The sequence below is a fragment of the Portunus trituberculatus genome, chromosome 48, assembly GCF_017591435.1.
Source record: "Portunus trituberculatus isolate SZX2019 chromosome 48, ASM1759143v1, whole genome shotgun sequence".
NCBI lineage: Eukaryota > Metazoa > Arthropoda > Malacostraca > Decapoda > Portunidae > Portunus > Portunus trituberculatus.
In genome coordinates, this window is record NC_059302.1 from 5,693,768 (window position 1) to 5,708,424 (window position 14,657).

Below are 14,657 nucleotides of genomic sequence, written 5' to 3' on the forward strand. Positions count from 1 at the left end.
ATCTCCATAGGTGCGGGGAAAAAAGGAGTGCATAGAGGGTAAGGAAGAAAGACAAAAAAAAGTTGAGCGATGGAGGCACTACCTAGTTGTGTCTCCCTCCTCCTTTGTCCCTCTCTTCCCTCCTCCCGCCACAACACCAGCCCGTCCCCCTGTCCTCCTTCCTGTCTCTGTACCTCACCTACCTCGCCCCTGCAGGTGCCCGCCGCTACCTGCCTCATGATAGATTGCTTAAGTGTTTTGCGTTTAGCGATTGTAACAATTATAACTCAGATCTGACACACACACACACACACACACACACACACACACACACACACACACACACACACACACACACACACACACACACAGATTCGCACTTTTTATAGTCTTCCAACCATGTATTCTTTTCTCCTTGCCTTGGTCAGACAAATCTACATACATGCATAGTGAAAAGAGTATGCACGTAAGATAGCAAAGGATAACATTCAGCCTGGAGAGAATTTAATTAGAGGGGAACATGAAAGAAACACACCTGAGAAAATGTAAACACCTGAGAGAGTGAGGGAGGGAGGGAGGGAATGACCGAGCGAGCAAGTGAGTGTGGAAGAGTGGAAGGGAGAGAGCGGGAGGGAGCAGAGGCGAGACCAGGAAGAGAATCTGAAGGAGGGAGGGAGGGAGGCAAGGAATGAACGGGAGAGAGAGAGAGAGAGAGAGAGAGAGAGAGAGAGAGAGAGAGAGAGTGATGGAGGAACAACTGAACGGAAGGAGAGAAGGGAATGCCCCAGACACCACCAGCCTCACGGAAACTTGAGTGCTGTGACAATTGGGTTCCTCTCATCCTTGCCTACCTCCCCACCCTCTCTCTCTCTCTCTCTCTCTCTCTCTCTCTCTCTCCTCCCCTCCCGGTTCCCGCGTCACAAAAGCCTGCAAAAACTGTGCTCGCCTTGTGGGAAGCTACGCACAGTACCTCTCGGGGTGACAGGTATAGAGAAGTGAGCAGCGGTTTTTTTTTTTTTTTCCATTCCCAGTTTTGCAGCATTATCGGCCAGGCATGTTAGTTGTTCCTGCGGCTTGTACGGCATTCCTACGGGTGCATTGTGAAGGCGTGTTCTTAATACCCTTCCCTTTGTGGCTCAGGCCCACGGCTAATTATGAGAGATCAAGACAAGAGGATTGACTCATGGAGGGGTTATGCTGTACGGTTCCTCGTTCCTGTGTTCTGGCCCCCAAAAAAATCATGCTCGTGCTTTGGACTTTGTTTTGTGGATTAATTTACGTAAGCATCCCCTAATGTATTTTGATGGCTTAGGTTTATCTCCCCAAGGTGGAATTATGATGATATTTTATATCCTTTTTAAGTGACTAAGAGTTAATTTTCTGAGTCTCTAGTGGCCGGAAAGACAGTATCATATAGGTTAGAGCTGAAGTAACAATACATGCATAAGGAATAGCAAAAGGGATGTCAGGTGCTTATCTGCTTTCTATTTCAAGAGGATAATTAACCTTTTTAGCATCCATAGTACACTGGAGGAGAGAATAAGTGCAGCAGGATATTAGAAGCAAGTATATTGTTTGTGATATTTATGCCAGTCCAATTTTTCTTCCATGCATATTAGATTACACTGGTAAACTCACATCACAAGTGTCCAAGTGACGTTGGAGTGAGCGCGTATGATTCTAACAGCTCACTTCCCAAGCATCAGAAACTACACATTTACACGAAGAAGACACTGCTTTACAGCGGTCATGGGAGGTGGTTATCAAAACATAGACAATCTTATTATATGATCGCGTGCATTTTCTTGTTAATCATTATTTTCTTCCTTCTTGTCTGTCGCTGCATCCTCCCTCTCCCTTGCTCCTCTCCAGGCCGCCTGTTGATGTTGCTTCGTGGGAGCGGTATTGGATGTGCTGCCTCCAATCTTGCCTTTCCTCAGCATGCAGAGTGAGTTCCTGTTGGTATATTCCATTTGATTTAGTTCGTATTCTATTTATTTTTCATTTGCAGACTATAATAATCATTGTTACATATTTTTGATTGGAATTATGATTACTGTATGTCACTTAACTGTTTTACTGAATTATTACATTTGTTAGATATGTTCGTGACACCGATATTTATGTATCATGTTAGACATATGCATGGAGTCCCACACCCGCCGCCTCCTCCTCGCAGTGCCGTGTTGGAGTCTCTCGGTGCCCCCTTGAACTCTATCGATGGGAAAATCTCGGCCTGGCAGTACTTCTCACGGCAGAAGTGAGGGAAAAAAATGGTTGGGTCTGTGAGGGTTTCTTACTAGCTTATGGCATAAGATTCGGAAACAAGGGAACAAAAGATCTGGTTGCAGAGGTTGCATTCATGTGCATTGCCCTTGGTCTGGTCCGCGACAAAAAGGTTACCTGCAGCAATGCATTGGGCGACACTTTCCCAGGCCCGGTGCTGGCTGAGGTACGACCTGTCCTGCGCTACCTGCTCCCAGCCGTACACACATACATACAAAAAAATGTGTAAACAGACAAAAGTATATGCAGCGCTTTCTTTACAGGGGACTCGCTGAGATGTTAATGTTAGAAATTATTATTCGTCATTCTCGAAATTTTCAGACCACTATAACCGACGTAATGTGTGTAAAGTTTCATGAGCGTAAAGATTATCAAGGCTGAGATCTCGGGACGGTGGTTGCATAGCGGCCTACGCTTGGGGTACCTGCAGTGCTCCACGACCCGCAGCGGGCAAAAACTCAACACTGCAGTCCGCTGCCTCCTTTCCTTTCTCTTCCGCGCCCTCCCACTGATCCCTCCCCTCGTGCTACCCACCCGTCCCACCCACTGCCGCCTTCATTCACTTATTCCTTCTAAACTAATGAACTACATTCTTACTATTAGCAAATAGCTATGTGAATTATGAAGGAAAGGAGTTATGAGGGAGATATACAAGCACTTTCAGGGACAATTAAATCAATGTGGATCAGCGCTGATACTTCTGCAACCCCTTTGCTCTCCTCCCCTCGCGGCCGTACCCACGCCCCTCGGCCTCACTCCCCGACCCATTTTTCACACAGGTTGTTCATCAATGCAACCCTAGTGTCAAAATTCACAAACTTGGCTGACTAGGCTTGTTTAGCAAAAGGGGCTACGTACCATTCATATGCAATGAGTTCCCTCTCCTTGTTTTGTTGCGGGACGGTGCATAAATCATGTGTGCTTAGTGACACTGCACTTCGTAGCGTGGCCACCAAACTGCAGCTCCCTCCCTGGCGGGGCCCCTGCTCCTCACGTATGCAGTCAGGCTCCCTCCCTCGCCAAAGCCACAAGCTCCCACAGCCGCCGCTCCTGGGAGACGCTGAAGGAGGCGCTGAGACATAGTGGTTGCCACACTCAAGGTGTCGTGGCTAAGCTGCTTGTCTTGTGTTGAGGTTGAAGGTTCTCAAGAGGAATATGGGTCAAGGTTGTCATCACGTCCCGCTGCCCTTTGCCACCACGACTCTCCTGAAGAAGACGGTGAAGAACATTGTGTACTGATGACTTACCCTTACTGCAACTTGAAGATAAGTATGTATCATTATGCACATGGAGTAATAATATCACAATTATTTGTAATTATGGAATACTATAGATGTTTATTATCGTATATGTAGAAACTCATGAATGCAAGGTCGTATGATTTAGTCGTGCTTTGGTGCTTGTTATGAGTCAAGACTTACATCTAAGACTGATTTATTCTTACATTGTTTTTAAACTCAACTAAGAGCCAGTTGATATTTTTTTATGAATGTTATAGAATATATATATATATATATATATATATATATATATATATATATATATATATATATATATATATATATATATATATATATATATATATATATCAATCATATAGATTTTGTAGTACCTTGGCAAGTCAGTTTTTGACACCACTGACACCCTAGCATAAAACAACAAGAGCAAACACACCGTCACCACGATACGCTGGGGGTAAATATAATAAAATTTACTGCTAGCAAGAGAAGGGAGAGAAAGAGACGAGGGGCATGCATTCTCTTTTCTGGCAGGCCACTGTCACCCTTGAGGCGCGGCCGCAAAGGGGCGAGGGTGTATGCCGACAGCTGGCGCCAGTAGTAGGAGGGGGCGAGGGGCAACAACCCGGCCTGTTTTATGATGGATGTTCTCCGGCCTCCACAAGTAACGCTATCACTTCCCTCGGGGCTGCACCTCACCCACCCGCTCCAAGATCCTCGCTCCCCCTCTCCACTGCCACACTCCAGTCTCCACTGTCACGGTAAGTCCATCACTCAAAATAGATTAGAAATTTATATGTAATCGTAGATAAGTTTGTAAGTACAAGTCAACAAGTAATATTTTCATTCACTCGAGTCACTGGCTGAGAATAGTGCATTTGAGCTCTTCTTGGAACGGAATATTAGTGCTCGGTGAACTGTGGAACTTTGCAAGGCGTGATTAAAACAAATGGTAACATTCTCATATTCCTATTTCGTCTCCCCGTCCAGAAACAATAATCAGTCTCTCTTCGTCTTCCGCCTCTCCTCGTCTTCTTTCTCCCACTACTCCTTCTACTCCTCTTCACTCTCCCTCCTCCTCCTCCTCTCCCTCCTCCTCCTCCTCCTACTAGCGCTCCTTCGACACGTCATTCCTTAGTGTCAAAATTCCCCGGGAAACGCGTTAGTCAGAGTTTGGGTGTAAACTTCGGAATCCAGGTAGAAGGGCAGATAATGGGCTTAGCGTTAAATGAATCATTGTTAATTGATTTGGTTACACAACAGTTCTGGCCCCGAACACCGGACATCATTACCACTTTTGCGTGTCCGCGTCCCGGTTCCAGAGTCACAGCCACCGACCGCACTTGATCAGCCCGTTGTTCCAGTGCTCTTCATTTACTCTTGACCAGACTGATTTAGCCGCGTTTAGAGAGCAGAGATGAAAGGCTGGATTGGGGTAGAGGGGGACGCAGGCACATGGGAGGAAAACGAATGAGGGGAGGAGCGGCAAATGAAGACAAAGCATTGATAAAAAGTACAGTAATGAATATGTAATCAGTGATGAGTGCGTGGATATACTTTTCTTTTTAATCCGTATGGAGTGTAGGGTTGGTCAAGCGGCGAAGGGGGGGGGAGTGTTGGCAGGGGGACGAGAGGACAAGGGAGGTGAGTGATGATGTGGGAGAGGCGGTGGCAGCTAAATTCTCAGTGGACTTTGCTTTGCCGCGTCGAACACATAGATTATTCATTATAAATCAGTGTTTTTCAGCAGATGGCGGAATGAATGAAGGGATTAGCATTGATTAATTTTCCTTCGTTCTGGTTAAGCTTCGGTGTGAATAACGACTAAAAGATTATAATATGTAGGGCTGGTGGCATTTTGCTGGAAATTATATGCTTATTTTCTTGGTTCGAATTTTTCCTTCGTCTTTTGCCTTATTTCTTGGCATTTTTTGGTGTTTCTTTGATGGAAAGTTAAATAGGAATATGTAATGATAGATACAAACATCGGTCAGACCACGCAAAATATGACGCTATTTTATTGTCGCTCATAAATTGAAAATGAAACCTTCCCACTAAGCTTTAAATAATAATAGCAATAATGATAGCAATAATGATGATGATGATATTAATAATAGTAATAATAATAATAATAATGATAATAAAAATAATAATAATAATAATAATAATAATAATAATAATAATAATAATAATAATAATAATAATAATAATAATAATAATAATAATAATAATAATAATAATAATAATAATAATAATAATAATAATAATAATAATAACAATAACAATAATAATAATAATAATAATAATAATAATAATAATAATAATAATAATAATAATAATAATAATAATAATAATATAATAATAATAATAATAATAATAATAATAATAATAATAAGGATAATAATAATAAGAATAATAATAACAATTTTCACAACACCACCATCGCCACCAATGACAACAACAACAAAAACAACAACAACACACCAGAACATTACTACTACTACTACTACTACTACTACTACTACTACTACTACTACTACTACTACTACTACTACTACTACTACTACTACTACTACTACTACTACTACTACTACTACTACTACTACTACTACTACTACTACTACTACTACTACTACTACTACTACTACTATTACTACTACTATTACTACTATTTTCTTTACTATAGCTACCACCACCACTATCTTCGTTACCATTATTAACACCATCAAGAAAAAAATAACACGTATTTGACACAACGAAGGAAACAAAAACTTGCACACAAAAAGACACACAAAAAGCAGCACTCAAACACAATGACACCAACGCAAACAAACAGACAGACAGACAAAGAGACAGACAAGAGAGATAAGCATACAAACAGACGGCAGGAAAGACGGGAGGGAAAACAGCACCAATGCGGAGCGAAAGCGAGGTAGTGGTGGAGAAGGAACAATTCAGCATTTTCGTACGCTCATTACGAGGATAGGATCGTAGGTGCTGGGATACCGGGAACAAATGGCCGCTCTCAACGTTTTCTGCGACGCCTCATAAGTTATACTCACTCGGGAGGGAATATATGAGGAGAGTTTACGGTGCTCTGCCACGCCACTGGGAAATGTTACGCCATATATAAACTCACACAAATCCCTTGACTGAATTCGCAAAAGCTTGGTGGAAAGATAAGGAGTTTTGTGTACGCTTTCTTTCTGTAATGTTATTCTTTTATTATATTTGTTTAAAGGATATTTACTAATCACTTGATTGTAAGTGAAGGGTGTTGACTGGCTTAGGAGCGCGTCCACACACACACACACACACACACACACACACACACACACACACACACACACACACATAAGCAGGCACACACCACGCACGCACGGACACACACACGCCCACCGTCTTGATTACTTTGCAAAGTGAAACTGGTCATAAATCAAATTCTTATTAATGCCTACTTCCTGCTTTTTTTTAGATGTCTGGTTTTAAATTTATAGTTACGTGTGTGTGTGTGTGTGTGTGTGTGTGTGTGTGTGTGTGTGTGTGTGTGTGTGTGTGTGTGTGTGTGTGTGTGAGTGTGTGTCTGTGTGCACGCACGCTTAGGATAAGTAACCGTATGTTTCACTGACAGAGTTATGTTAAAAAAAATGAAACCACACACACACACACACACACACACACACACACACACACACACACACACACACACACACACACACACACACACACACACACACACACATACACACACACGCACATACACATACACTCTCCTATACAGACATTCCTTGCCAAGCCTCACCATCTCCTAGACATTTCTCCCTCAACCTCTCTCTGTCGTTCCGCCAAATTCGTGAAACTTAGCGGAATTCTCACTTCTCCTTTTTGCCCTCCCTCCTTCCCTCCCTTCCTCCGTCTCTCTCCGACGTTCCCGCCACTGAAGAGACGCCGAAACAGGTCCTTGTTAATAGGGGCGTGAATGGTGAATACTAATGAGTTGTAACTTGGTACCCACGAGGGCTCTTGAGAATTTTAATAACTTCTCACAGTTAATAATGCAAGGAAGGCGCGTCGCTCTCTAAGCATTTGTGAGTGTTGTTTTGCTCTGATTGCAGCGAGAAAGTCTGGAGAGAAAAGGGAAAGAGAGTATTCTGAACACTGGCAGAAAATGCGTTCAGGAGTTATGTTCGTGCCCTCCTTGTGTTCTGAACGGATGGGTACATTTGTTTGGTGGTTTCACCGCATTCTTCTCATAATATATTGCATCTGGTGAGCCGGAAAGAATCCACACATACATAACATTGAGATTGATGTGGATTTTACGTGTGATATCGTTAATCTCTATCGCTATTTGCTGCAAATTATTAGATTAAGATCCGCTCTCACTTCCAGAGATCGAGAAGGCTTAGAGAATCAAAGAAAATGCAGTCAAATAATATTTCTTATTTTTTATCATATACGATATTCATGGTTATGGTTATAAAGAGTAAGACGTTGATGATTTGCTATAAACTACAAGAACACATAATTGTTATTGAGACACTATTAAGCTTATTTAATTAGGCAAGCATTTCTTGATGCCTCGATATCGCTCCCCCCTCCTACCACCACTACTTCCATCTCTTCTACCTCACTATTGCCAGTTAATAATTATTGAGTACTTATGATAAACCCAAAAGCAATAGGCAAGTGAATTTAGTTGTACGAGTTTCATACAATATTTAGAGTTGCAGTTTATTCATCCTGCATTACACAGTTAATTTCACTGAATTCAGGAATCGTGTTGCTTCAACCAACATGGAGCCGTGATAGCAAGACACACGTCACTCCGGAATTGGGTTATAATTTTTACTAACTTAATTGATAAGGAGAAGCGTCATCCGTGTAATATAGGAGTCGCAGCCTTATGATGATAGAGCTATGCATTACCTCCATCATTACCCGGAAATTCACTGAAATCTTGCCTCTATTTGCACGCACCACGCTCTTTCCTTCACTCCTCCCTGCAATTTTTTGTCAGGAGACAGAGAAAATGAGAGAGCATGACCCATAAAGAGGGGGAGTGGAAATTTGTAATTCCTGGTGGTGGCATAAAAGACGAGGGCTGTATGGACCGGAATGACTGTGATTAGCTAATTACTCCGCGTTGCACGAGTGAAGAGCCAACAAATGTGTGGTAGTTCAAGATACACGTGTGGTGCTGTCTTGTGTGTGTGTGTGTGTGTGTGTGTGTGTGTGTGTGTGTGTGTGTGTGTGTGTGTGTGTGAGCGCGCTTGTGTGTTGTATGTCTGTGATTTTCAGCGTTCTTTTTAACTCTTCACCATTACCATTACTCAACTTGTCTTCCAGTTCTTACATGAAATAGCGAGTTGTTACACATTTATCTCGATGCAAATGAAAAACAGGGCAGCCTCGTCGCGTCGCCCTGCAGGGACTCAAGCCGCCCAATCGCAGGCCGGGGAGAAAACCTGCCCCATTGCCTTATCAGAGAAGACAAATAATAATTAGCTGAAATATGCTTAGCTTGAGCAACGCGGCGCTCACACAGCTGCGCCTGTTGAATTTTCGTCGACTGAGTAAACATTAAGTATTTGTTCTGTCCTGGGCCAGTTCTTATCTCAGGCGGGGCCAAGGACGCACCGCTTAGAATTTTCCTCCCAACCTTTACACTACGAACTGCGTTACTCCGAATTCTCTCTCTCTCTCTCTCTCTCTCTCTCTCTCTCTCTCTCTCTCTCTCGGTATCAGAGTGACGAACAATTTCGATACTGGGTTAAGGTTTTCGTTCGGTCCGCTCAGATCGTTGATAAGGTGAGCATGTGAGTGAGCAGCCTCGGTCGTATTAAGGAATCGAGACTGTTCTGTGAATGAGTCCTCAGAAATGCAAACTCATTAATTTGTCAACACAGAAGCTGAGTGTAGGGATTTTAGCTTATCAGCTACGCCTCACTGCATGTACAGCGGCACTTTACCAGGAGGAAGGGCAACAAAAGCCAGGAAAAAAAATGTTATTGTGGAGCGAATAATGGATTTAGAGATGCTTTTGTTCACTCCTTGCTAATTCCCTATAGTGTTTATTGCCAAGGAATTCTCAAAAGGAGGCATTAAGTAGTTCAGCGGAATGGTGGAGCGCCGGGCTCACCAAGGTTAGCTGGTCCCTAGTTTTAGCGGTGGCTTCCGAGCCAGCATACAGTGGTGCAATATTAATGTTGTTCGCCATTAATTGCCGGCAACTGAATTCGTTTTCTGCCGCTCTAGCTGGAGGCTGGCAAGATATCAGCGAGTACACTGTTCCCTTCTTGCGACCCTTTCTCCTCACTCCCCTGTTCCATCTATCCTATCCCCCTCTCCCTCGCTCCCCATCTCCTCTCCACCTTCCACCCGCCTGCCAGCGCTGCCCCACCACCACTGACCACTCCCACGTCCCCAGTACACTCACGGTGAAGTTTAGCGAAAGTACATTCATGAACTTGTGTAGAAAACGGGGCGAGCTTTGGCCACTGAAGTTTAATTTTCGGGTTATAGTTAAGTAAGTTCCGCTTCCCAATTTACTCTTTCTCTGCTATTTTGGACTGGAGAGCCAGGAGGGATGGAGGGGTTCGGGAGGATTGTACCTTTTCAACTCTTTAACTTGTCTCTGCATGTTAGCTGCTCAGTTCTCTTTCTTCTCTTCGTGAAAGTTTGCAGGAGTTTTTTTTCAAGTTTGTTTTCTAGTCTTTGTTGTGCCTACTGTTTGTGAAAATGCAGTATGAATAATAACAGTGCATAAGTAAGGTAATAACTTTAGGATTTATCAATGCATTTATCTGTGGGTCATGTTTTTAGTATTCAGAGATCTGGTTAATATGCCCACAACACACAACTAATTTAATACGAAACTCCATGGAATATTTAGCCAAGTTAATGTCAAGTCAGTAATATTCTCTCCCTCTCCATATCCCCTACCTCTCCTAGTTCTTCATTTATTAATAAGCAAAGTCCTCTATTACTGACTAAATTAATCTTATATTAACTATGCAGGTAACATTTTCCATCTCCCTTGCTTTCTCACTTACCTTTCGTAGTGACCGCAGTCTCTCTCACCTAGCTTTCCACTTCCCTCGTGTTCCGGCTAATCTTATATCCATACAAACTTGTTCTTCCACCAGTGTCGTGCATAACTTACATAATCTTACACCATTCAACGTCAGTTATAATCAGCACTCTACGTCTTATAAGTCACCCTTTCCTCATGTTAATATTCTTTATCCTCCTCTTTCTTCTCTACATCTTCGTTTCCTCCTCCTCCACCTTCCCCTCCCCGCCTCCTCATCCTCTAACTCCTCCTCCGGGTTGTCTCCCAGTGTCAACAATCACCCTCCTCCATCGCTTCGTCGCCGCACCTTTAATAAGATCTCGGAAAACAACAACATGAGACGCGGGAGATAGAATAGAAGAAAAAAAAAACTCGGGTTATTGGATCAGAAGCATCCACGCCTCCGCTCCGACGAACACAGCAGCGCCCCGTCCTGCTGTGCGCGCCTCGGTAACAGCATCGTCAGTCCTTCATCAACAAGAATCGACTAAGCGTACACAGATAAGGAAAAAAATGAAAAACAAAAGCAAGAGGTGTTTCATGTTCCAATTAGATCAGTGCATTGCCAATGTTTGTGTTGCCTTGTGGTCTCATCGAAAATGTGTGATTTGAGTGAGGAGTCTAAAATTGCACAAGGTCTTTTTTACGTTTAGTTTACCTGTTGGGATAATATGGTGGACGCTATAGTTAAAAGTAATGAGTTACGAGGAACCTACAGTACGTGCAGTCTATAAGGTTTACAAGTCCGTGAAAGTGTAATCGCTAAAAATGCATGTAATTTTGTTAACATGATTATCGGCAGTGATCTTTTTTTTATGGCATATTAAAGTTTGTGATTAAATGACATGATAGCAAACACACACACACACACACCCACATCCTTGTACCGAATAAGGCGTGGTGGGAAAACAACAAACAAGCAATAATGACAACCTTTAGCCGAGTCTCGCAGCTTAATCTCTTTTTGGCTCTTCTGGAGATAAACAAGAAAAGCGATCCATCATTTTGTCCCTTATGGAACCTTAGGATAGCGATCTCGTTGGCCAGTGTTATGCTGCCAAGGAGGGGAAGGCACGTCTCCCCATCCTCTCCTCCTCCTCCTCCTCCTCCTCCTCCGCCTCCGCCTCCGCCTCCACCTCCTCCTCCTACTACTATTACTCCTCTTCTTTCCTCCCTTTCCTCCCCTCCTCTTCTTCTTCCTCGTATCTTTCCAAACCACCATCCAGCCACCTCTTTCCATCGTCACACACACACACACACACACACACACACACACACACACACACACACACACACACACACACACACATGGGTAGCGTACAGACATACAGACACGCCAACTTCTCGAGAAAATATAGACTCCTAAATCTTCAAAGTTTATGAGGATAATTAAACGCTTTTCAAGTCCACTTTGTTTTGGGTTAATATTCTCCCTTCGAGCAAAGTTAATTGAATCTCCTCTTTGAAATTCACTTTATGCTTACAATATCTTCTTTTAACTGCTCCCGCCGCCTTTCAAAGCGCTATTGGACTTTTTTCCAGAGCCTTTATCCTGCATTAATTAGTTGAGCATGTTATTATTCTGAACATGAAATATGAGTGGCCCTGGTGAATGGTATGCCGGAAAACCGCCTCTTATTAGTTTGGTGGCTTTTAGTCTGAGGCCTTAATGGTGATACCTATCTTTTTTTTTTCTTTTTTTTTTTTGCACTCTTACTTCAATATCCTCCAGTAATTATTCTCAATTTTGTTTCCTGTTTACTTGGATCCAGTGTCCAAGCGGTCCTGGAAGCCTAAAGACCCTCGCCACCTCTGCCAGATGCAAAAAGTTTCTGACAAGGAGAAAAGACGATCTCTTGGAAAATTAAGTTTCCAGTTTCTAGAACGGGTCCTGATATCAAAACAATACGTGTCAAATATCCAATCTGCGACGTCAATAGAAATTAGTTAACGTGGAGCTCGTAGGAAGAAAAAACACACTTCCTTCCATCTCGTTAATTTTCTTGAGTATGTGCACGCCCGGAAATCTTGCCCCGCCCCCTGCCGATTCCTGGAAGGATTCCAGCCAGCGTGGGCCAATCAGCGCGCAGCCTGCCCCTCTTCCATCTCACCAGCTCGGCGACCACACTTCCAGCGCCTCAGGCTCCGCCCCTTCCCCGTTCCGCCTGGACCACAAGCCTTGTTCCAGACAAGAGCCTTCAGGACCCTCCATGGAATAAAGAAAATTAATTTCGCCCACGCCGCGACGAATGGTCCCATCTGAGGCCGGCCAGCGGTGGTCAGTCGGCCTTATGTCTGCAGACCATAGCGTCTAGTTTGTCACTTCTAAGACGCGTCGGTCGCCAATTACACAAGGACTAAGGCTTTGATCAAGACTAATACGATCTCCTCCATCCAGTAACGACCTGGGGAAGGCCATATGTACTTCTCAGGACGCCTGTTTAGCCTGGAGCTCACGTCCACCACCAGCCTCTTCTCCTGCCGCCTCATATCCGGGGTGTTATGGCCCTTTTCCAGCAAATCCCCAGCAATTCTGGCCAAATCCTCCAAATATTATGACTGCTTCGGACGCCGCTACAAGATCCCGCGACTTAGTTTTGTTGACGGTCGAGACTCTAATGTCACTAATACATCCGGTCAGGACGCTTGAGGGAAGCAGCTGGTTAATGGTCCTTCCCATCCGTTCTTGAAGGCGAAGGATAAAGAAAGCTGGGTACCGACGAGCTCCGCCACGCAGCCTCCCTTGCTTCCTCCCTCCAAGTCGCTAGGCATTACGATGGGGGCGGGAGGGGGCGTCCGGCCCGTTCGTTATGCTGTGTCCAGCCTTGCAACTTGAGCATATGTTTTCCTCGGCAAAGTTGTAGGAGAAGCCCAGATGGTTCTTTAAATTAATGGGTTGTAGTTAATGGCAAACAGCAGAGGGAAGTGGACGTTATCAAGACTGTATAGGCAAAAGCAAAACATTGATATTTAGCTTTTTATGCAAACAATGCAAACAAAAAGATAAATAAAAAATAAGATTAACTGCATAACTAAAAAAAAATCTTTGCATTTGGTAATACTCGGTAAATACTCATATTTTCATCAATTTATCTTTTTATGTTTTCGTTGGATATTTGTAGTGCCAATATACACATTTAATAAAGTCACTTCAAAATTTTATTGTTACCTCTTCAAGCAGTTTTGAATTAAACATATGAGGCGTAAGAAATAGTGTACGTTTGGCATTTCAGAATACAGCTTGCATTCTAAGATCAGTGAGGCGAAGTGTAGTAACGTCAGGAATAAGAACAAACAAACAACAATAAAGGGAAGTGTGGTCGCCGCTGACTTCGGTCCTAACAATTATCCTCAAGACTAAAGGTCTCATAAAATATAATAACACTGTAAATAAATAGTATAATGCAATTGCAACTGTTACCTGGGAACAATACTGTCACAGCACAAACAACCTCTCGTAGGAGACTCCTTGTATATATTTATTCGTGGAGTCTGGGAAGACGTCCTGGTCGTCTTTCAAGTGCCATCTTCAGTTTCCGCCTGAATGGTTCTCACCTGATACCAGACAGCCAAGTAATACCAGCCAACGGGTGTGCCGCACGCCACGCGGAAAAAAAAAATCTTGTTGGCTGAATTTTTTTACAACCATAGCGTGCGTTGTATTGACAGGGATTATGTTTTTCTTTTCTTTTTCCCTCTGTTTTTTTTTTGGGGGGTTGGGGGAAGTAGTAAGTTTAAACAGTGATTCTCAATTTTTTTCTGATATTTGAATTTGTTGATTTGGATTGATTTAGAACAAAGCCCATTTTATTTTTATGTAATGATTGTGTTTCTAATGACGATTTCCTGAAAAAAAAATATTTGAAATGAACCAGTAAGAATGAATACCTAACAAATAGAAAAAAAAATCCCTCTGCAGCATCACAAAAATAAAGATATTTTATCCGCAGCGTTCATAACTCTCGCTTTATGAGACACGTACACTATTTTTCACAAAAAAAATGCCGCTTTGCGAGACATTCCAGGTTTGTGGCGCCAGCTCTGGGAACACACCAGTGATGATGCTCCCGAAGATAAAG

The 14,657-nt window shown here is 43.1% G+C and overlaps 1 long non-coding RNA gene across 1 annotated transcript in view; it reads right to left on the bottom strand.

Annotated features, from left to right (window-relative positions):
- Positions 1–1,549: 1,549 nt before the first annotated feature.
- Positions 1,550–14,657, bottom strand: part of LOC123498915 — a 13,691-nt gene continuing 583 nt past the window's right edge. The window contains exons 2-3 of the long non-coding RNA XR_006672843.1: positions 3,124–3,471; positions 1,550–1,935 (exon numbers count right to left, since the gene is read on the bottom strand). This is a non-coding gene — a long non-coding RNA (uncharacterized LOC123498915). The remainder of the gene's footprint in view (positions 1,936–3,123; positions 3,472–14,657) is intronic.